The 25,025-nt window shown below is 37.9% G+C and overlaps 1 long non-coding RNA gene and 1 pseudogene across 1 annotated transcript in view; one reads left to right on the top strand and one right to left on the bottom strand.

The window, feature by feature from the left end:
• Nucleotides 1-1,644: 1,644 nt before the first annotated feature.
• LOC100735211 (large ribosomal subunit protein eL6-like) lies at nucleotides 1,645-2,480 on the bottom strand (annotated as a pseudogene).
• A 14,139-nt stretch (nucleotides 2,481-16,619) lies between these two features.
• Nucleotides 16,620-25,025, top strand: part of LOC134474675 (uncharacterized) — a 42,896-nt gene continuing 34,490 nt past the window's right edge. Inside the window, exon 1 of the long non-coding RNA XR_010045556.1 lies at nucleotides 16,620-16,807. This is a non-coding gene — a long non-coding RNA (uncharacterized LOC134474675). The remainder of the gene's footprint in view (nucleotides 16,808-25,025) is intronic.

The raw sequence follows: 25,025 nt of genomic DNA, 5'->3' as shown, positions 1-25,025 counted from the left end.
TCCCTATCTAGCTCCACCACCCTCCCAAACATCATAAGCAATATGAATAATGATTTAGCTGCTTCTCTCGTTCAGATTCTGGGAAGTTGTCCTTGTGGGGAGTGTCCTTCTGGACTTTAAATTCTTTGTATGTTTTCTTTGTTATTTTGAATGCTTACAAGTTGACAGAATCATACCACATAATGTTTTCTCACATATTTATTGAATTGTGCTTTATCGGAGCCAAAAAGGACACAACACATTTCAAAGTACATTTTAAAACTATACAATGTAAGGTAGATTCGTCATTGTTCATAGTTCTTTCTACCTCCCTATATCAGTGCTCTTTGTCATATAAATAAAGATAGAGGATACCTACTTCTATTCAAAATCCTGGGCTGGGCCAATGAACATACATGACAATAAGCTAGCTCTGAGTGTACAGCCTAAGTCCATCGCATATTTATATGTATCATTCTTTTATTTCTACCATTTCTAGAAGGGGAACATATCTTGAGTAGTCAGTTGGTCCAAGAAGGATAGTCTACCCCAAATTTAGTGATATAAAGCAACATTTAACTCTCCTCACATCCTGCAGACCAGCTGGGCACTGACTTCTTAGCCTGGGCTCAGCTGGGCTCACTCCCACATTTGAAGGCAAAAGTAACGAAAAAGAACAAATAAGAAAAAACCCCCAGCAAAATAAAGGAAGACAGGCAGGTAGGCTTCAGGATTTAAACACAAAAATGTGAGTGTGGAAGCAAAATAGATTAAGTAGTGATTCCCTGTCACCTTTCAGTATCTGGTGGAGTCTAAATACTGCAGAAGCAGGGAACAAACCAACTGAAACATGGGGGGGGGGGATTTGTTTATTCATTTCTCTTTGCTTTTATTGGCCTTTACTTTTTTCTTTTTACCTTCATTTTGCTGTTTTTTCAAATTTGTTCTTTCTTGTTACTTTTATCTAATTGCTATTAACTTTCTTTTACTACTTTATTGGCTCCTTTATCTCACTTGTGTCTCCCTCTTCTCATCTTTCTTGTCTTTATATTTGGAATTTTGCCTCTTTCATTTTTTTCCCTTTTCCCTGCCTCCTTCCTCTTTACTAGTATTACTATTAATCTTTACATATTTAGTTGATAGTGTGTATTATTGTTGAAATATTTTCTGTTGCTAGTAGTAGAGAAGTTGCTGCATTTATACTTAATGTTTGTCAATGTTTGGTTTGTTTTCATGTCTAAAAATACAGTTTTCTTTTCTTTTCTCTTCTCATGGGTACAGGAATAGAGCTCAGGACTTTGTGCTTTCCAGGCAAGTGCTGCGCCACTGAACTACATCCCTGTTTCTTTTCTCTTATTAAGGATGGCACAGTGGCAAGTTTCATTGGTTCTTATGGTATGTCAGTATCCAATACATCTGTGGCTCTATTACTGGGTTGGTTGCTATTATCAGAGTAGCATAGTTGCTGCTACTGGCAGTTTGGATCCAAAAATCAAAATTCAATAATATGTTGCATAGAAAAATACAATTACTCCTAAAACATACAGAATAAAAATCAAAGAATAGAAAATAGTATTCCAGGCAGTGAGAGCCTGCACATAAGCAAGAGAGCTCTCTTATTTTTTTGTAACATTATGTTATTTAATTAGGTTCTTGGTAAAAAATTTAGAACACTAATTTGTGAGGATAAACTCCATTTGTCAGAGCAAAAACAGATCTCATGTAGCCCTGGAGCTGAGGAATAGCTTTGATTTCTGGTAAAATCTGTGAGTCCACTGCTTTCTGATTGACTTTGCGCTGCTCTGAAATCTGGTATCTCTCTTTCACAGTGTCAAAGATCTCACCCTCCTGGTGTCTGGGCTTCTGCAGCTTCTTCTTCTTGAAGTAAACATCAGTGAGGTGTTTGGGGATTTTCATGTTGCTGATATCAATTTTTATGGAAGTGACAATAACAAATTTCTGGTGTGTTCTACACAGAGGAATGCAAATAAGGTTAAGAGGCCCAGTCACAAGTAGCAAGCTATTGGCCAGCTGCTTCAAGAAAACCTCTCTCTCTCACCTCTGTGATGCCCAGCAAGGATGATCAAGCTGGTCCTGGGAGTGAGGATCGCAGTGTCCTCACGTGCTGACTGAACGATATTTTGCCGTGGCTCAACAGCCTCTGGGGCACATCTTCACTAGGATAATATCTAGGTATTTTTCAAAGCTTAACCACCCTTCTTGTCACCACCAGCTGGCTTTGTGACAAGTAGCTTTTTCTTTTCAACCTTGGATTTAGCAGCTGTATACTTTCTCTCACACAAAGTCTTTCTGGAACACATAGCAGATTGAGAGTATCTGCCAATTCCTCTAACCCAGACAGGGTTTTGGCTGGTGGAGCTGCTTCTGCATGGACTTTTTAGCCTTCACATTACCCTTGTACCAGTGCCAGTAGCATCAGCCTTCTTGGTTTTGGGTTTCTTCTCTTTAGTATCTGGCTTCTCAGTTTTCTTGCCTGCCATCTTGCAAGATGGGAAAGAGAACTCACTATCTTATTTTTAAACAAAGTAGAATTCAAACCAAAACTGACCAGCAGAGGCAAAGAAGGTTACTACATTTTGGTCAAGGGAATAACTCAATAGGAAGAGATTATAGTTATAAACACATTGCACTAAATATTGGTACATCCAACTTCATAAAACAAATACTGCTGGACATAAGAGATCACATAAAAATCATCATAATTATAATGGGGACCTTAATAACCCACTACAAATAGACAGGTCAGTTAGAAAAAAACACTAAACAAAAATAATATCAGAGTTGAACTATACCTTTGAATAAATGGACTGAATAATATCTACAAAGTGTTCTACCCAGCAGCAACAAAATACAAATTCTTCTCAGCGGCACATGGACCTTTCTCCAAAATAGACCACACATTAAGCAGTAAATCATGAAATGAATACAAAATAATCAAAATAATTCCATGGATATTGTCAGATCACAGAACATTGAAACTAGCAATCAATAGCTAAAGAAACCACAGAGTAGTATATAAACTCATGGAGATTAAACAATACCCTATTGAGTGGCTCATAAAAGAAATCAAGGAAGAAACTAGCTCCTGGAAGCAAATGATGATTTTGGTACAACATACCAGAAACTATGGGACACAGTGAAAGCAGCCATAACAATGAAGTTTATAATAGCTCATTCAGAAAAAGAGTGAGCCCAAATAAACAACTTAACGATCCACCTTAAGGTCCTACAAACATAAGAACAATTCAAATTCAAAACTAGTGCAAGAAAGGAAATTACTAAGATTAAAGTGGGAATTTTAAAAAATTGAGAGTAAAAAACTATAAAGAATCAATGAAGTGATTATTCTAAAATAAAATAAGCAATTCAGACAAATTGTTAGCCAATTTTACAAAGAAGGAAAGAAAGGTAGAAAGGACTATATCAAGGCACTTATAAATGAAAATTACAACAGAGACCCCTAAAATCCAGATGACTATTAGTTACTACTTTGAAAACCTGTACTCCAATAAATTGGATAATCCAGAAGAAATGGATGCATTCATAGCTACATATGAATGAAAACAAAATTGAACTAAAAGACATAAACATATCTACTAAGAAAAGCTCAGGACTGAAGAATTCTCTGCTAAATTCTACCACAAGTTCGGGGAAGATATAATGCCAATATTCCTCAAACTCTTTAATGAAATTGAAAGGAAGGAGTATTGCCAAACTCACTCATGGAAATTAGCATTGCCTTGATTCTGAAACCAAACAAGGAGTCAACTAAAAAGAAAACTTCAGGCCAACCTCTCTAATAAACATAGACATGAAAATTCTAAGATGATAGTGGTAAACAGAAGGTAGCAGATCACGAAAAAAGACATTAGGACAAAAAAAAAAAAAAAAAAAAAAAGAGCATCGTTGCAGGGATGCAAGAAAGGTTTAACCTATGAATATTAGCAAGTGTAATTCATCACATACATTGAAGCAAGGACAAAAATCACATGATCACCCCTATACATGAAGAAAAAACCTTTGATCGAATTCAATATCTGTTCACAATAAAACCCTCGAGAAACTAGGTAGAGGAGGACCTTATCTCAATCTGATAAAAGCAATTTATGACAAACCTACTAACAATATCATATCAAACAGAAAAAATCTGAAAAATTTCTCCATAAAATCAGAAACAAGGCAAGAATGTCTGCTATCACCAGACCTGTTCAATGTAGAAGTCATAACTCTAGTTAGAGTAATCAGGCAAAAAAAAAAAAAATAAATAAATAAATAAAAAAATAAAAGGTATTCACATAGGAAAGGAAGAAGCCAAACAAACTAAGCTTATTTGCAGATGACATGAATCTTTACATACAAGACTCAAAAAACTCCATCAGTGGACCTACAGAACTAAGAATCAAGTTCAACAAGGTAGCAGTATGCAAGATTAACACCTATAAATCCATAGCGTCTCTGTACACCAAAATGAACCCATTGAGAAAGAAATCAAGAAAACAATATCATCAAGGAAATTACGTACTTAGAAATCACCCCAATAAAGGAATTTAAGCTTTCCTATAGTACTCTGAAAAAGGAAGTGGAGCAAGAAATAGGTGAGAAGGAAGGAAAGGAGAATGAGATGAAAAAAGAATTAAGATATATTATGTACACTTTCTAACTCCCCATGACAAATGTAATTGATATGTACTGTAAAGCATGTACTAACAAAAATAAATATTAAGAAAGACAAATTAGTATCATTAAGTTCTGTTATTCTCAGATAGCATGGTTCACTAAGTCTTCAAAGAACAGATTATTTGTATTTTGAACAAACTTTAACAGAACATGAAGAAATGACACACTCTCCAATTTAATTGTAGAAAACTTAGTAACTACACTAGACCAGAAAAGAAAACAACAAAAATCATTGCCCAAGTTTAATGTCATGGTCTTGTTTAATTGTGTCAGCTTGCTAGGTTTGGGGGCTGCCTGCGTGATCAGCAGAGCACACCTCTGCATGCCTCTGGGTGGGTGATGAGGAGTGATCCTGGGCACTGTGGTTTAGCAGGTCTCGCCCTTCTGCTCTGCTCTGCTTCCTGGTTGCCATGAAATTAGTAGCTTTGCTTCTTTGTCCTGTTCCTGACTGGGAAGCAGCCAACTGTATACTGAACTTTCTGAAACTGTCAGCCAGATCAACCTCTTTTCCTCTGGCCATGGGCATCAGGGAATTTGTTACAATGACAGGAAACCTCACTAATACAGTTCAAGACACATGAAGAAATCGGTAATGAAATAGTAACAAACCACATCCACAAGCAATGGAAAAAACCACCATGACAAATCCAAAAACAGTGCTTTTCCTTGAGGAAGACACCACAAACAGTATAGAAAATTGCCAGACCATGGAAAACATGTTCAACAAACTTAATGCACAAGCAGTTTGGTACCTAGAATTTATTTTTTAAAAAACTTGCACTCACAGAGAAAAAAATAACCCAATAAAATGTTCATAGAATATAAACAAGGGTTTTCACAGCAGACAGAACACAAATAAATAATAAGCACAAGAATAATATTCAATCTTATTAGTAATCAAATAAATACTTTTTTGAAAAAATAGTTTTTTCCATCATACATGCCTATTATCTGAGAATTTGGGAGAGTTAGGCCAGAGGATCATAAGCTCCAGGCCAGCCTAGGCTACATGGTGAGTTCACTACATAGTGGGACCCTGTCTAAAAATACAGGGAGGCTAAAGCAGGAAGATCTCAAATTTGAGTCCAGCCTGGGCAACGTAGTATCAGTGAGACTTTATCTCAAAATGAAAAAAAAAAAAAACAGAAAGAACTGGGGATTTAACTCATTGCAAAGGCCCTAGTTTCAATTCCCAGAAGCTTAACAAATATTCTGTTACCTGATTACTTAACAATGATAAATCTGGCATTACTGGAGGGATACGGGACATAACTCTTATTTGAAACTGGTAGGATGTGATTTGTCTTGAACTCTGGAAGCAATTTGCCCAGGTTTGGTAAAGTTGAATTGGAGAATACCCCATGAAATCCTGTTCATCTCCAGGTATGCACAGAGTAACAGTGGGATGTGGAGAAACAGTTAACTAGGGGAGCCTTGAAATCTTCAAGAAAAATGGGGCATTAGTTATGTTTAAAATAAATGAAAATACCACAAAATATTTTTTAGGTAGTCCTCTTTGCTGGGAGATGCCGTGTCATGATAGTTATCACATATTTGGAGAGGACGCACAGGAAAGTGTATATTAAAGCATAATTTATATTAGAAAAAAATCAGAAGCCTGATGTCAACCACTAAGAGTATAATAGTTAATTGAAATATGGGAAAAGTTACTACTTAGTAGAACAGAGAAAGAGTTGAGCTAATATATAACAGAAGATTTTAGAAAAGGGACGTTTGGAAGATGTCGCCAGCAGGCTGGACCTGGACAACCACTCCTTGACTCTGGGTTCATGAGAAAATTCTGAGAAGGCCCAGTAGCTATGGAAAGAACAGGCAGGGTTTCTGAAGTCCCAGCACAAGGCAGCTGTGTGGAGTGGGTGTCTGGATATTTGTTATGCACAGGGGAGTCATTCCTGGGCTTCGGGGAGCAATGGTCCTTGCTTTGTCTGCATGACATACACTCTTATCAACATTTTCTTTAGAGGTTACTTTGGAACATTGATTGCAAAATGTCTTTTTTATTCTGTTCACTAGGGAGTCAGTGTTCCTTTTGAGGTCTACTATTATCTTAGGAGCTTGCGTCATGTGAGCAACTAGCGAGGGAAAAAAGTTTAAATCAGTTCTTAGCCAGTATGGTTCAGTCTTCAAAAAAAAAAAATGTTGCTTTTACTCCCTTGCTAAAAACAGCAGGCTGTGGGTTTTAAAAGCAGGGACTCAAAACACCTTGTTTTGAAAATAAACACATCTAAAATTTTTACCAACAAGTCATGTAACTATAAGATATCATTGTGCTGCGTGGGGTCAGTTTTTTTGGAACTGAGACCTGATAAATAATTATAGATATATTACACATTGATATCTTTGTTTCTTCATTTAATTTTAACTGGCAAAGTCTATCATCTGGATTGTAACTGGCAAAACATATGGTCTTAATCTGTTTATTTTACTTCAGGCCTATGAGTGTCTAACTACCTGCCTGCCAACCTTGCCTATATAAAATATTTTAAGCTTCTTTCTATAAAAGAAAATAGAAAGATATAAAATATTGGGGAAATAGATATAGCATTTATGATAACTTTTTTATCATTTTATATAAAACATAAATTTGAAAGGACAACATAATCTCCAAAAGATGATAGGATGCAAAAGTAAATAATTCATAAAGAAGGAATAGCCATTCCCGAGCTTGCTCTTGTTTTGTTGATTATATGACTACTACTCTTTCATCAAGTATGACATGTCTACTGTTCTACCAGGTGTGTATTTCATTGAATCTTTGTGAGATTTTGAAGATTAAGACAGCGAGGCACAGATTGTTGCAGTAACTTGTCCAAGGTCACATACATAGCTAATAAGTGGTAAGACTGGGGCACAGTCACAGCTGGAAATTCTAGAGTCTGTGTCTGAACTACCTTGCACTCCATTTCCCACAGTATTAGCTAACATTAGCTGTACTCTTTCCCTGCGACGCACTACATGATGGCATGCTATGGATTATTTTTTAAACTAATTCATTTATTAATGAATTAGGGAGATCTAAATATTTTCAAGGGAGACAGACCAATCATCTAGTCTCCCACTCAGGCCTGAAATGGTTTGGAAATGCACAATTTATTAGGAATTAAATATTCTGCCTACATACCGGCCAGCTGTTCTTAACACAACCACTGCCTTAAAGAATGTGAACTGTACACACACTCTTCTTTCTCACTTCATATTCTTTGTTTTGTGAATGTTACCTATCTTAAGTAACATTGTTCTGCACAAATACTTGATGTTTTATGTAATTTAACAATTGTTATCAATAAAGAGATATAAAATGACAATATTGCTGGTAAACAGAAGTTTTCCGATATCAAAGGAGTAAAAGTTCTGTGAGTAACCTGCTAATTGTGGTTCTTAGTTGCTTACTTTGATTGCTTCTTCCCTTCTACCCACTACTAAATTGATTAAAGTGTTCATTCACTGGTGGCCTTTTCTGTACCCAGCACAGCGTTCTGAGCCACTGTTAAATTCAGTTCAACAGGGAAGGGTTCTCTGGCATCATGTGCAGTTTCCACTTTTGTTTCTCCTAAGGTGACTTACCACAGACCTCCTTGAAGATATTCAGGTCCAAACTTTTTCATCTGGAATCCCTTATTTCCAAAAATTAAGCACCAATTTACTTTCCCATTTCCTCAACCATTTTGGGTGATTTCCATGGGATTGGCAACCTGTTCTTATCTACATTCTTTTGTTTGTAATTAGTTCATCTTTTTATTCACGGATGTAGTACTGTTAAACTACATAAAGGGGATTCTGGGGTGATGTGACTAAGATATATGAATTGGCTTGTGCTTTTGTGAAACTTAAAATTAGTTATATTTCTTCTTCTGGGTCTCTGAATACTTTGTGTGTGCTCTGGTATGGCTTTTTCGTATACTGTTATAGTCAACTAGTCAAACATGCTGTTAGTCTCCATTTCTCAGCATCTATGCTTTATGAACATACACTGGAGAAACATGACATCTACTTATGTAACATATACAGGATACCAGCAAAATAAGGGTTAGGAGCCAAGTGAGTTCTTTTAGACAGTAAGCGTGATAGCAATATTCCCTGCAATGCTATTTCCATCATTACATGTCTCCTCTCATCACAGTCTACCCCAAATCTTGATCTATTCACACTTAACCCTTTCTTTGTCAATCCAGAGCACAGCTTTTAATGTTTCTTAGAGAAATCTGAGTTTCTCTTAAGCAATCATAAATTTTATAAAACTCCAAAGGCAATCATAAGGAATTATTTTCCTCTAAGTCTCTCTAAGTCGCATAACAAATAGATTGTCAGGATTTATGCAATGGCTGCTGGCCAGATGCATGGAGAGGGTATTGGTGAGGAGTAAGCAGATTGTCTGTTTATCTTTGTTTTCACTCTACATCAACAAAACACCAGATATGTGGATTTCTCCCAGCTAAAGGCAAACAATCTTGCAGCAAGTCGACACTGGTCAATCGTCTTCTAATGTGATTTAAATTCTGACACTACCTACCTACAGATAGCATTAGATCCTATAGGTTGATGGCTCAATCTCTTTTTTTTTCCTTTTAAAAAAATTTTATTTTAAAGAGATAAAGACAAAACAGGTCATAACAAAACAGATCAGAACAGAACAAGGTAAGCAACATAGTATTTTACAAGACAACCCATAATCAACAGTAAACTACATAATGTCTCTTTCTTTGAAATAGTTGAACATAACTTCATATACAATAGTATCAAACATAACAAAATAGTATAAAAACATTCAAAAGAATGAAAGTATTACAGGGCATTCAGAACCAAATAACAGAGAATGAACAATGGCTACTACATTATCTCATTTTCCATAGAAAATTTGTTTATACTATTACACATAATAAAATCCAGTAAGATACAATATAATAGAACCAATGGAAACAGAAGAACAAAAGCATGGTAGGACTTCAAAGTAAGATGATATTAAATCAGTACTGGCTATTATAATGTCTTGTTTTCTTCAAAATAGCTGTTCATACCATCACAAATAATAAAATCAAACAAACCAGGATAAAATCATTCTGACTAATGAATGCAAACATTATAAGGCTTCAAAGCAATGTAATGGGGAATCATGATTACCATAAACTCTTATGTACTCTTACCATTTCTTACACTAGGGACACTATACAGTATTTATATATGTGAATTTGATTTATTTCACTTATGAGTATGGTCTCAAGTTGCATCCATTTACTTATAAATATCTCAATGTGATCATTCTTTATAGCTGAGTAGTGCTCCATTGTATAAAAATACCACAACTTTTTTACCCATTCCTCAGTTTATGGACACTTAGGTTATTTCCTAGGTCTGACTATTACAAATTGTGCTGCTATAAACATGAGTGCACATATATCACTGTGGTATGATGTTTTCATTTCTTCTGGGAATATGCTTAGAAGTGGAATAGCTGGGTCGAATGGGACTTCCAATCTCAGCTTTTTGGGAAATCTCGACTGGTCTCCATAGTGGTTGTACCAATCTGCACTCCTACTAACAGTTCAGGAGAGTTCCTTTTTCTCCACAGCCTCTCCAGCATTTGTTGTTGGTAGTTTTCTTGATCCTGGCCATTCTTTCAGGAGTGAGATGGAATATCAATGTGGTTTTAATTTGCATTTCTCTAATGACCAATGATGATGAACATTTTTCATGTATTTATTTGCCATTTGTATTTCTTTATCTGAGAACTGTGTATTCATCTCAGATGCCCATTTCTGGATTGGGTCTTTGAATTTTGCTCTGAATATTAAAACAGAAACACTAAATCTGTTGGAAGACAAATCAGGTAAAAAGCATGAAGACATAGGGGTAGGTAGAGAATTCATGAACAGGAATCAAACTGCATGGGAAATACTCCCCAGAATCAATAACTGGGATCACGTTTTATTAAAAATTCTCTGCATGTCAAAAGAAATCTCCAGTATAGTGAAAAGGAAACCCACAAACTGGGAAAAAAATCTTAGTAAACTGTCCTCAGACAAAGGACTTCTGTCTAAAACACATAAAGAATTAAAAAAATTCAGAAGGCTCAGTCTCAAGGCTGTTCCTCTCAGGTTCTGGTTGAAATGCCCCACTGTTTTACCAGTGCCTCTCATCAACTGGCTATAAATTTGCTTGAGTGACTGACAGGACTCAGGGAAACAAATTCACCAGCTTATTTTATTTTAATTTTATTATTATTAATTTTTTTGGAAAAGAACAAAACAAAACAGAAGAAAGCCAATCAAAACAAAACAATGAAAATGATATAGGGCTTCAAAACAAGATAGTAAGAAATCAACAATGGCTACCATAATATATCTTGTTTTCTTCAAAATAGCTGCCCATACCATGAGACATAATAAAATCAAGCAAAACAAAACAAGATAAAACAAAACAAAATGAAAATGATATAGTACTTCAAAACAAGATAATGGGAAATTAAATAATGGCTACCACAATGCCTCTTGCTATCTTCAAAATAGCTGCCCAGACCATGAGACATAGGCATGTAAAATTAACCAATCAGTACAAGAACTAAGTGGCTTCTTTACTTCAAATGTTATCTTTTCAAAAATTTCATGTGGGGCTTCTGATTTCTCCTATGCCTGTCTCCTGAGCTTGTTCTGTGTGGGCTGGAGGTCTAAGATTTTATTTTGCTCCTTCATCTTGACATTTTCCTGTCCTCTTCTGAATCAGCCCATTTCTGCATGCTGGGTGCTTCCTGCATTGGTTCCCAGCCCCTTGGTGTAGTGGACTAGACTAGGTCCTGGGTTCCTACAATCCGGTGGTGGAGTGGAGTAGTGGAGTGGTAGAGAAGCATGGGGCAGTGCTATGCTCCCCTGATGACAGTGAGGCCTCAGCTGTAGTGTCTTCTCTGACCCATGCTGGGCTCACTGGATCTCTCTGGTTGCTGGTGCATGGCCTCGGGGCATGACTTCTTCTTATTAACTCCACTTGTTCACAGGTTTGGTTCAACTCTGATATTTCTTTGCTGATTTTCTGTTTAGTAGTTCTATCTCTCTGTGACAATTGGGTATTGAGGTTTCTTGTTACAACTGTGTTTATTGCTCATTTGATTCTCCACATCTACTAATAACTGTCTTACAATAATGTCTTACATTATATTGGGTGCTACTCTATTAGGTGCATATATATTTATGGTTATTATGACATTTGTGCTATCTCCAGCTTTCTGATTGACCTCAATCAATCTTGTGTTGTTCTTTGCTTTGTCTTATAGCCGCTGGATTTATTTTTCATGATCTCTTGCTATTATTGAGCTATCTTTCTTTTGATGATCACTAGCTGAAATTCTGTCTTTAAGTTCCGAAATTCTATCCTTTCCTTCATTCAATTTGTTGCATATACTTTCAATGGAAGGTTTAATCTCCTGGATTGCTGTTTGGATCTGCTTTCATGGATACCATTTTTCTCCTACGTTGGGCACTTTTGTTTCCATCTTTTTTGAAGCTCATCTATTCTTTTATTTGTGTCATATCTATTATCTTTGTTTTTAACATCATTTCTGTTTTGTACCTGAGAGATCATTTTACCTATAGCTTTTTCTGTTTTTCTTTTTTACTTCTGTTATCATTTCAGAAAGTTCCAGTGTTTTGACTTCTCACTGCATCCTTATTGAATTCTAGGCCTGTCATGGGTGGCCTGGGAGTGTGGGGTTACACCCTGCTTCTGCATCTTGCCATTCTTCACCTTCTCTTTTTTCTTTGTCCTCTATGTGGATGCCCACCAACCTCCCATTATACACAGCTCTATCAGTTGCATTAGGGCCTCTTTCAAGGAGTCAAGGAGATGTCTGCTCCTCAGGGCTGTCCTCTAGATGTAGTTGGTTCTTTATAGCTATCCTAAGAACCTACTTTCTTTTGGTGTTTATCGTTATGTGATAATGTCCATGTTACAGCCCAGAGATGTGCTAGGTATGGAGCTGATCTTGGCCTCTGGATGTGGGGGCTGAGACTGGTTTCCTGTTGGTGAGTTCTCTAGTGTCCAATTGCTGTCTCTTGGCTTCTGCTTCAGACACTTTCACATTGCTGACCTTGTTGTAGCTTGGCATAACTGATGCCATCTTGAGCCCTGCATTTAACTAGTGCCCTGTATTTGATCCAGGAGAGTGGAAAATTACCTAGAGTACAAGTCCTATGAGAAAAGCAAAATGAGCTGCACCCACAGGAGAAAAATTCACCTGCTCAACAAAGAAGCAGGATACGGGTGTCAACCAAATATTAATGTAAGATACTAGCTAAATTGTTTCCAACAGGATGTCTTTTTGCGGTTTTCTGTTTTAAAAACTCTGTAACAGTGCAACTCCATAGGATTCTGAAACAGGGTTCACGTGGGTGGTTGCTAAGCTCTAATTAAATTCTAAATTTATCAATTTGGCTGTTTGGATTCCTATATTGTTAACAAACCCCCATCAGGCCTTGCTGATTACTTCACCCTCCAAAGGTGTGTGTGCATCTGTGCATACCAGCTGATTTTAAAGCATATTACAAAAATAAAGATCAGGCAGTAAACAGAGTATGGGGAAGAAGCTTGAAGCCTTTGCCCTGTAATGGAGGCCAGGTGAGCAAGCAGAGCCATGTATGCAATGATACTATGAGTCACACTTTCTGAACTAAAAACTAAGTATCAGGTTTAATTGCAGTGCTGGCATTTTGTAATACATAAATACATAAATGGGTTTTGAATTGCAGTTTGGACACTTGGTCTCTAAAGGGTTTACCATCCCTCTGGGAGCACTACCTTCCAGGGAGGCCCCTGTGTTCAGTAATTCTGTCCTTTGGGTTTTATGAGCACTTTAATGCATAAGCATGAATGAAGCACTGGCTAACAGACTGAGTGGGAAAGCTAACAGGGTCTGTCCAGGCTGTCTCTGCACCATTTTTGCCTCACCGGCATGGGGCAGGACATCTTCAGTAATGGAGGTCTTATCATCAGACAGTTTCTTTACGGCCAGTTGGACAATTCTTTACAGTCAGCTGCAAGATGGAAAAGCAGGGGAACTTCATATTTAGTTTCTATATCCTGCCTTGGGGAAGAGAATTTCTATATTTCATAGTCTGCCTTGGGAAGACAAAGGAGTATGTGAAAGGAGAGAAGCAACAGGAGAGCGCAAGAGAGCGGGAGACGGGGAGGGCAACGAGGGGAGAGAGAGAGGAGGAGGAAGGAGAATAGGAGGAAGCAGAATCAGAAAGAGAAGAAAGGAGCGAAGAGGAGAGCAGAAGAGAGGAGAGGGGCGCTGAGAAAGGTTGCTGTCTGAGGGCAGCCTGCCCCAATATCACTCTAGTATTTAAGAAATAGCAGAGGCTGTGGAGTGGGTCAGATTCTCATCACTGTGGCAAAATACCTAAAAAACAACTTCAAGGAGGAGGGATTTATTTTTGACTCACAGGTTTAGTCTGCTGGTTCAAGGGCAGGAAGGCTTGGCAGAGGACATGATGAGGAAAGCGCCTGACTTCATGTTTGCTATGGCAGAGAAAGCGTGGAAGAACCAGAGAGGAACCGGTCAGGGACTGGACGTAGTTCCCAAGTCACCCACATGGCCTATGTGCTTCACCTAGGTCTCACCTCCTTTTCTTCCACCACCCCCAAATAATGCTACCAAACCATGAACTTATCAGTGAACTAATCCGCTCAATGAAGTGAGAGCTGTCAGGATCCAATGAATTCCCAAGAAGCCCATTGAGTGGCCCGCCAAGGCTTCAGTGCCTGAATATCGGGGTGTCAGATTCAAGCCATAATGGGGAGTAATGAACAGGAATGGTACACACAACCAGAAAATCTATATCATAATATCACAATGGACTGCTACAAAGAAGCAGACTTTTGTGAATAAAACTACTAAATTAATATGACCATATTATTTTAATTTCTTATATCTATATAATGCTTTACAGTGTATAGTTATTTACACATATTTCACTATTGAATATTTTAAAAATTGTGAGTCATGTATATAATCCCTCTCCTAAGGATGATTATGTGGAGGCTACTTTGGATGAAGTAACTTTTCCATGGTCTCACTAATAAACGGTAATGGTAGGACTGAATTCAAGTCTTCTCAAATCAAGTCTCTGTTTTTCTAATATATAACCTAACAAATTTTCCTGTTTATGGGGGTCTTTTGAGACAGAGTCTCCCTATGCAATTCAGGCTGGCCTTGAGTGTTGGGAGCCGCGGCCGAGCCCGGTCGCCTTACTTGGCGGACGTGAGGCCTGTAGGAAAGAGCAAAGCCTGAGCTAGATTACCCCTCCCATCGAGTGTGCTAAGATGGCGCTTATCTCCTGCTTGGTAAACAACCCGCCCTGTAAGATCTCCTGCTTCACAACCCGCCCTGTAAGATAGTCTGCCTAGCAACAACTGAACCCTATAAAAGTGAGTGCCTCTCCCGCCAAGAAAAGAAGCAGAAGAAGCAGAAGAAGCAGAAGAAGCACGCAAGGAGCCGCGGAGAGCGGACCGGTAGAGGCTTCGGGACAGACTGTAGGGAGAAGCACGCAAGGAGCCGCGGGGAGCGGACCAACAGAGGCTTCAGCCGGGAGGATTCCCGGGGCAGGCTGTACGGAGAAGGAAAATAAAAGAAAAGGTTGTCCACTGCCAGACTTTGTTGTGTGTCCTTCCTGCCGGCCGGGAGTGACACCGACACTTGAGCTCACTTTGGTCTCGAATTTGTAATGACCCTCTTGCCTCAGCCTCCTGAGTGTTGGGACCACAGGCAAATTTTCCCATATTAATTTATGAAAGTAAGGAAAGTAATTAAACTCCCTTAAAGTGATAACTGGCAGAAATATAAATGACTGAAAATGATGAAAGAAAATTTTTTTCAGAATTCCTCTGGCAGAGGATTAATATCTAGAACATAAAAAAAGTCAGCACCAAAAATACAAGTAAATGGGCAAATGAACTGAACAGATACTTCTCAAAAGAAGTACAAATGACTAAACAACAACATAAGAAATGTTCAACTCTAGTCATCATGGAATGAAAATTGAAACTACATCAAAATTCTGTTTCACCCTAGTTAGATCATCACCAAGAACACAAAAGACAATAAAAGCTGGTAAGAATGCAGGGCAAAAGTATCCTGCAGTCCTCTTGATGGGAATGTAATTTAGTGCAGCCATTGGAAACCAGTGGCTTCAGAAAAACTAGAGCTAATTCATTTGCTAATCCCCACTAATTTTGCAAAGAGTGTTTTGAGGAACTGACTGGATGTGTTTCCCATTGGAATGGACACATAATTGTGTTCAAAAGGAGACAGAAAAGCTGCCAAATTCTTTGGTGAGTGATTGGTTGATCTGAAATTCTAAGAGGTCAGTGCTCAAGCAGACTTCTTTACAACACAAGATAAAGTTAGTATAACAGTGGGAAAAAAATACAATGTACATATCCAAGACTCAGTATTGTTCGGCCATAAAGAATCAAGTTATATCACTTGCAGAAATGAAATGCCATAATAATGCTAGCAAAAAAGCCAAATTCAGGAGACAAATGTCCCATGTGTTGTCACATAAGCGGCCTCTGGGGGCAAGAAACAGGCCATAAAAGTAGAAAGGAGACTTAGAGAAGAGCAAGAGAAGGGGGGAGGGAGAGAAGGAGGGCAGTGAAAGAGTAGCAGAAGGTGGATGATCATAGTAGGTTACATGCATGTACAAGTAGGCTGAAAGGAAATTCATTATTCTGTGTAACTAACGTGCACTGATAGAAAATTATCTCAAATTATTAATTTATGAAAGCAAGGAAAGTATTACTGTATGTAATCAGTGGTTATTTAGGAAGGGGGAATTTAGATTACAGCACGCGGGTTAGAGAAAGAGGAGAGACACCAGGAACACCGAGGCCAGCAGGCAGGCGAAGGCCAGAGCCCGCACGGGCGCAGGCGGGCCTCTACCGCCGGGCGGCGCCCCGCTCCGAGGACGGAAAGCTGAGCTCCAGCCAGCGGGGCCCTGAAGGTCCCCGCGCAAAGAGCCAGCGTGGCCTGGGGCAGAGGGCTTCGGCCACATCCTGGACTAGGGCTCTGGGACGGAGGTCAGGCCGGGAGGACGCGCCCCGCAGCGAGGGAGCGCGAGCAGAGGTCAGCGGTGGGAGCCACGGAGGACGGTGTCGGGCAAGCCTTTCGCGTCTTCTTCCTCCCAGCGAAGGGGGGTGGTCGGATGTGGACAGAGAGAGGTCTCCGGCTGGCCCTGCCCACCAGGGGTGGGTCCGGAGAGACCAGTGCCTCCCTCACCACTGCCAAGCAGGCGGGTGGGCACGGCACCGGCACCCACCGCCCGGGAGCAGCCGGCTTGGCGTCCTGCAGGGGGAGCGCTGCGCTGCGCTGGCTGCGCGGAAGGGCGCGCGGACTGCGGCTGCGCGGGGGACTCGCCCGCCGTGCGTGGGCGTGTGCGTTCTTGTTTGTGCGTCTCTCGGTTTTTTTTTTTTTTTTTTTTTTTTTTTTGCCTGTTCTTTGGTTCTTGCTTCTTTACACATAGTGTTGTTTAACTTTACCTTTTTTATGTTTCAAGTTTTCCTTTAGTTTGTTCTCAGGCTTTTTTCTTTTTAAGCTTCTTTCCTCCCTGATCTGTTTTCTTTGCCCTTCATCTCGCGCATCTCCTCGTCTTCCCCACCTCCTGTCTGCTGGCATGTGACATATGCGTACACATGTACAAAAGAGAGTAAGAGTACGCCAGGGCTTTAGATGGGAGGTACTGTTTACAAAGGCTCTCTTAAACTCCCTCAACGATAACCCTTCACTGTGGCTATTAAAATGCCTTAAACAAAGTCTGACCTTCTACTTGTTTACCTACGAAAACTTCTCGTATCTCCCTCCCCTCCTTCCTTCCCTTACTCCTCTTTCCTTCACTTCTTTCATATCCCACACCAGTAACAGTATAGAATAGTCTGTTAGGGGATCTGATGAAAGGGTGAAACTATCAAAACAAGCTTTATTTATTGATTTATTTATTTAGGTACCCGGAATTGAACTCATGACCTTGCACTTGCCAGGAAGGTGCTTATGCCCCTGAGCTATATCCCCAGCCCATGTTGAAACAAGTTTTAATGTTCATGGCTGACCTATTGTGGGATCTGTGGGTGCTGTTATAATAAGTGGGAATTCTCTCCCTACAACACAGTGACGGGGTGCAACCTAATTAAATGGACTAAAGTGGTAGGCAATATTGCTTGACAAGTGAAGCCAAGATCACATCACTGGAAAACAGAACTTAAGGAAAGAGATCTTCATACCAATAATAGTCTCTCCATTCTATTTAACCTTGACCCTCAGAACAAAAAAAGAAACATAAAGGCAACAAAATGTCTGCAAAGCAGACCCAAGGAAAATTGATGGAGAACAAATCAAACACCAAATAGGTGAGATGTACAAAATGGTTGCATAGGAAGCAAAGAAATTTGCTGAGGTCAAGAGGACATAACCAAACAAGTAGTGGAACTAACAAATAAATTGATCAATGTGATTACAGAAGAATCAAAGAATTAGAAGGGATGACAGAAACAATTCAAAACATGCCTGATGTGTATCAAAAAAATAGCCTCCATAAAAAGATGGCCAAGCCAGCCTCAAAGACAAAGAATTCTATTGATTGTGTAGATAGCAGAAAGGCCCTAGGTGAGGACAGAGTGTCAGACTTCAAGATGAGAATGGAAACACAAAAGGATACACTCAGAGATATCTTAAAAATGACAAGAGAACAAAGAAAATTGATACGGTAGCTATTAGATGACTAATCTGAGACTAAGTAGAGCAAAAGAAAAATTAGGGGATGTTTTAGTTATTTTTTGTCATTGAGACAAAGTATTTGATATCTAAAGTTGGGAAAGGAAAGATTTTTTTTAAAAAAATAGTTTTTGAAGGTTTTAGTTTATATTTAGGTGGCTCTAAGGCAAGATAACTTGGCGGGCCGCAGTTTATGGCAACTGTAAACAGCAAGGGGAAAACCTGCAAGAGAGAGACACATCTTTTTTTGTTATCATGTATGCTGGCACTACCCTTAGGTGGGTGTAGCACTGACACTATTAATCTAAGCGCTAGACAATGAACCAATCACAAATGTATAATCTAAATGCATGAGGCCTGAGGGCCACTGAAATAAACCATGACATTTTATCTTTGGCCCCCAGAATTTATGCACATTTATTATATAAAAGACACTTAGTTTATCTCTAAGAGTTGTTAAAGTCTTAACAGTTTTAGCATTGTTGAAAAGTTTAAGTTTTAAGTCTCTTTTAAGATCTATGGTAAACTTTTAACAGTAACCCCCTGTGTAAATGAAATGAAACAAGGTTAAACATTTTTGAAATATAAATTCACAAGATAAGCATTACCATTTTAAAAGTTATAAACAAGGGAATATAAAGCGTTGGAAACAAAGCAAGTTTAACATCTAGCAGGGCGAACAAGTTTCTGTTTAACATTTGAAGCAATTTGGTTGTAAGCTTTAAAAGGCTTGGGTGATTTTATCTTTATGGCACTTTTAGGGATTTTGGTTTTTGTAGCTTTAAATTTTTAAAAAAAATTTTTATAGCTTTTTTTGGATGACCTATGTTTTTGGCTTTTTTAAATTTTGAGGGTTTTTATTGTGTTTTGGCATTATCTTTATATCTTTATGTATTGCCCTCTCAGGGGCACACTGCTTGGCCTCCCAGGCCCTTTGCAATTGAGGTGGAAGCTCTTTTACCCTTAGAACTTGTATATTTTTTTTGTATCTAAAAGCGCCAGGTGGATGTCACCAAGGTTTGTTGTCAGCTGAAGCAGTAACAAGGGTTTTTTTTTTTTTGATTATTTGGATTGCTGGGCTCTGTAAACCTGATTGTGAAGAAAAGCTTTTTAATGTTGCTGCCATTTTGGAACCTCTTGTGGCCTGTGTTGCCATCTTGGAGCATGATGCTCTGCAGCATTTGTTTTTTTTTTTTTGAGCAATTTTTTTTACTTTTGCAGTTTTGAGACTGCAAAGGGTGGAGACCCACTGTTTTTTTTTTTTTTTTTTTGGATGTCCTGTGGCCATCTTTTTTATTTCTCTCTCTCTCTCTCTCTCTTTCTTAGCAATTTTAACTCTGTCTTTATAATCTATAGCTTTACTGGAGGTTTTTTTTTTTTTTTTTTTTTTTTTTTTTTTTTGCCAAACTCACAGCATTGTAAATTATGCTGTTGGGCTCTTTGCTCTTGATTTGTAACATAAAGCTGGCCAAGAGCCCCCAACAATAGCCATGTTACAGCCTTAACATTTGACTGTCTTGAAATTTTTTTTGCCAGATTAATCAGTCTATTGTCTTTAGTCTCAGTTTTAGAAAAGTCTCTGGGCATGAGCAAAATGTAGACAAACTTTTTGCCAAGCCATAACACACATCGTGGGGAGTCTAACAGCCAATGTAGTCCTTTTTTTTTTTTTCAGCAGAAACCTCCCAAGCCTGATCTTTACTGTGAGGCTTTTTATCCGCCTTTTGGTCTCTTGAGTTTTGGCCAGAATCTCATTTATAGAACAGCCTAAGCTGCTTTAGCTCTATGGATCTAGGTGACATGTTTGAATCTTTTAAAACTCTGCCCCCAAGCCAATTTTAAAGCCTCTCAAAAAACATGGTATAGTAACAGTAGTGACCCCACTCCGGGCACCAAATTTTGTCTTAAGTTATTTTTTATTTGTTGCTGAGACAAAATACCTGATGCCCAAAGTTGGGAAAAGAATGGTTTATTTTTTGTAGTTTTTGGAGGTTTTAGTCTATACCTAGTTGGCTCCAAGGCAGGATGGCATGGCAGGGCTGCAGTTCATGGCAACTGCAAACTGCAAGGTGGAAACCCACAAGAGAGAGAGGCATATCTTTTTTTTGGCATTACCTTGTATGCTGGCTCCACCCCTAGATGGGTATAGCACTGACACCATCAATCCAAGTGCTAGACAATGAACCAATCACAAATGCACAATGAAAATGCGTAAGGCCCGGGGGCCACCAACATGAGCCATGACAGAGGACAATAATAAAGATATAATAAAATCTCCTTACAGAAATCATAGCAGAAAACTTTCCAAGTATGGGGAAAGAACTCAGTATAAATGTAAGAAAGGCTTATAAACACCAAATAATTACCAAAAAAGGAACCTTCTTTAACACATCCCAGAAACACAAGACAAGGATCTAAAAGCTTTCAGAGAAGAAAAAGTTATCTATAAAGGTAAAACACTAGGATTACAGCAGGCTTTTCAATACAAACTTTAAAAGACAGGAGAGCTTGAGTGAAATGTTTCAAGTTCTAAAAGAAAACAGCTTTCAACTCAAACTAATAAATCCTGCAAAAATATCTTTCAAAATCGACAGAGGATGAGGACATCCCATGACTAAAAACAAGTCATCACAAAACCAGCACTCAAAAAATTACTCAAAGGTATCCTAGACAGAGATAACAAAATGAATAAACCCAAAATATCTGATGGAATGAATACATTAAACAAGTGAACAGCCAAACAAAAAGGAAAAATACAGGAATAAATAACAGAAAAATAACTCAATGACAGAAATGTCAGTACAGTTTAACAATAATGCTCAATGTTAATGGCCTCAACTCTATAATTAAAAGATGAATTTTTAGGCTAGATCAAAAAAACAAAACAGTCTGTTGCATTCAAGACAATCATTTAATAAAAAAATTCATAGGCTAAAAATTGAAGGATGGAAAACAATGTTCCATACACTAGGACCTCAAAAACAAGTAATCTTACTCTCAGACAGTAGACTTCAAGCCAAAACTAATTAGAAGAAGCAAAGAAGATCACTACACATTAGCTAAGGGGACAAATCAACAGGAAGAGATAACAATTGTAAATATATATGCACCCAACTTCATAGAACAAACGCTATTGGACATAAAATTAAAAAAAAAAAAACACCCAAACTATCACAATGGGGGACCTTAATAGTGCACTTCCACAAATAGATGACCTAAACCCTCCCCCCCAAAAATCAGAATGGAACCACAACTTTGATCAAATTAGCATATTAAGTATCTACAGTGTGTTCTACCCTACTACAATAAAATGCACATTCTTCTCAGAAGCACATTGAACTTTCTCTAACACAGACCACATACTAGTGCATCAGCCTACTTAAATGAATACAAAAGAATGGAAATTATCCATTGTGCACTCATCACAGGGCACTGAAAGCAGCAATAAACTGCAAAGAAATCACAGATATTTTACAAACACATGGATATTAAATAACACATTCCTGAGCACTCAGTAAGTCACAGAAGAAAAATCAAAGAAGAAATGAAACAACTCTTAGAATCAAACAGTAATGTCAGTACAGAATACCAGAATGTACTGGAAAATGAAAGCAGTAATCAGAGAAAAGTATTGCTATTAATGTTCACACTAGAGAAACAGAGTGAGCTAAAATAAGAAAATAAGGAAAGAAAAACAAACAAACAAACAATAGTGAAGAAGGAAGAGAATCATAAGGAGGAGAGTAAAGTTATTCAAATTGAGAGTAAAACAAGTTACAAAAATCAATTAACTGAAGAGCTGGTTCGTTGAAAAACAAAACAAAATGCATCACTGTTAAACTTACAAAAGGAAGGAAAGAAAAGATGCATATCAAAGCAATTAGAAATGGAAAAGGTGAAAGAAGATTGTAAGTAAATACTGTGAAAAATTGTATTCTGACAAATTGGACACCCAGATACAATAGTTTCCTAGATGCATATGAGTTGCCAAAACTAAATCAAGGAAGTACAAAAACAGAGTAATCCAATATAAGACAATGGAATTGAGGAAGTAATAAAAGCCTATCAACTCAGAAAAGGTCAGGTCTCAACGGATTTACTACTGAAATTTAAGGCTTTGGAAAGATATAATGCCCACATTCCTCAGACTCCTTAATGAAACTGTAAAGAAAGGTGTATTTTGAAACTCACTCTTGAGAGCTAGCATTATCCTTATTCTAAACCACATAAGGATCCAACTATAAAAGAAAACTACAGGGCAGTCTGTTTAATGAATATAGAAACAAAAATCCTCAACAAGATACTGGCAAACAGGGCGTGGTGGTTCACGCCTGTAATCCCAGCACTCGGGAGGCTGAGGTGGAAGGATCATTGTGAGTTGGATACAAGCCTGGGCTACAAAGTGAGCTCAAGGCCAGCCTGAACTACTTAGCAAGACCTCATCTCAAAAAAAAAAAAAAAAAAAAAAAAAAAAAGACAAAAGATACTGGCAAACAGGATGTAATAAATCATTAAAAACATCATACATCATGACCAAGTGGCATTATTCTAGGGATGCAAGAATAATTCCATCTATACAAATCAATAAATGTCTGTAATCCCAAAACTTGGGAGACTGAGGCAGGAGGATTGCTGTGAATTTAAGGGCTACCTTGGTTACATAGTGAGTTCAAGGCCAACTTGAATTACATCGAAAACTTTCAAAAAAATCAATAAATACAACACATGGCATAAGCATGAGCAAGAGTTAAAATCACATGACCACATCAATAGATGTATTAAAAAGCTTTTTTAAAAATTCAGCATTTATTCATGATTGAATGAATAGCTATAGAAGGCCCTTATCCCAATCTAACAAAAAGTATTCATGACAAACCCACCCACAACATCATAGTAAATGGAGAGATGGTGAAAGCTTTCCTTTCAAAATCAGGAAGAAGTCAAGGATGTCCACTATCACCATTCCTTTTTAGCACAGTGCTGTACTTAGAACTTTAGCCAGAGCAATCAGAGAAGAGAAAGGAAGAGTATACATATAGGAAAGAAGGACAAATTATCATTTGCGGATGACATGATTCTTTATGTAGAAGACAAAAATCCTACCAGTCTCACAGAACTAATAAATAAGTTTAGCAAGGTAGTAGGATACAAAATCAGCACATCAAGATCATAGTGAACCTGTACACCAATAATGAACCCACTAAGAAAGAAATTATAAAAACATACTGTTCACAATAGCATCAAGAAAATTAAATTCTCAGACATTAACCTAACAATGGAAGAGAAAGACTTGTAAAATGAAAACTACAATATTCTGAAAATGGAGATCGAAGAGAACATCAAAAAAAAAAAAATGGAAAGATGTCCCCTGTTTCTGCATAGGTAGACCAACAATGTCCAAATGTCTGTATTTCCAAAACCAATATATGTACTTAATAAAGTCCCAAGCAAAATGACAAAAAAATTCTTCATACAACTAGAAAACACTATACTAATATATGGAACTAGTGCAGAACCAGGGTAGTAAAATTGTAGGCAACCATGACAACAACAAGAAGCAACAAAACAAAACAAAACAAAACATGAGGCATTGCAGTCCTGGATGTGAAGTTATAGAAAAAAGCCACAGGGAAAAAACAAAAACAAAAATAAAAACAAAAACCAAAACAAAACAGCAAGACAGACACAAAAAGAGATGTGGATCAATGGAGCAGGATTGAAGACAATGGAACAACCCCAGGCACATTAGGCCATCTGACCTTTGACAATGTGGCCAGAGACAGGCATTAAAGGAAAGATAGTCTCTCCAACAAATGGTACTGGGGAAACTGGTTACACACATAGAAGACTGAATCCAGACCTGTGTATCACCATGCAGCACAATAAAATAAAAAAAGATGAAAGATAGATATTAAAATAGAGACAGTCTACTGGGAGATAAGACAAATAAAATTCCTAAAGACATAGTCACAGGAAAAGACTTTCCAAACAGAATCCCAGTTACACCAGAACTAGCATCAAGGATCAACAAATGGAAATATATCACATTAAAAACTTTTGCATAGCAAAGGAAACTATATAGTGAAGAGATAACCTACAGAATGGAAAAAATGTTGCTAGCCACTCCTCTGACAAAGAACTAATATCTAGAATTTAGAGAGAACTAAAAAAAATCAGAAATTACAAAATAATAGATCTAATAAAGAAAGTGGGCAACTGAAATGATTAGCATTTCTTAAAAGAACTGTACAACTGGACAAATGAGCACATGAAATGGTCAACATCTCTGGCCACAAAAATGAAAATTCATCATAAAATAAAAACAAATAGAAAAAACAAACAAAGGAAAAATAGCAGATGTTGGCAAGGCTGGGGAAGAAAAAGGAATCTTTCTACATTTTTGTTGGGAATGTAAATTGGTACAGCTGTGGAGATCAGTATGGAGATCTTCAAAAAACTATCCAGCTACTCCTTTTCTAGATTTTTCCCCAAAGAATTGAAGATATCATATCAGTGTGATACATGTGAACCCATGTTTGAGGAAGAACAATTTATGAAAGCTAGTTTGGAAGTGGCT

The sequence above is a fragment of the Cavia porcellus genome, unplaced genomic scaffold, assembly GCF_034190915.1.
Source record: "Cavia porcellus strain 051 isolate PalLab524CR breed Dunkin Hartley unplaced genomic scaffold, mCavPor4.1 scaffold_2, whole genome shotgun sequence".
Lineage (NCBI taxonomy): Eukaryota > Metazoa > Chordata > Mammalia > Rodentia > Caviidae > Cavia > Cavia porcellus.
The sequence above is the reverse complement of the archived record's forward strand: the minus strand, read 5'-3'. Positions and strand labels throughout refer to the sequence as shown.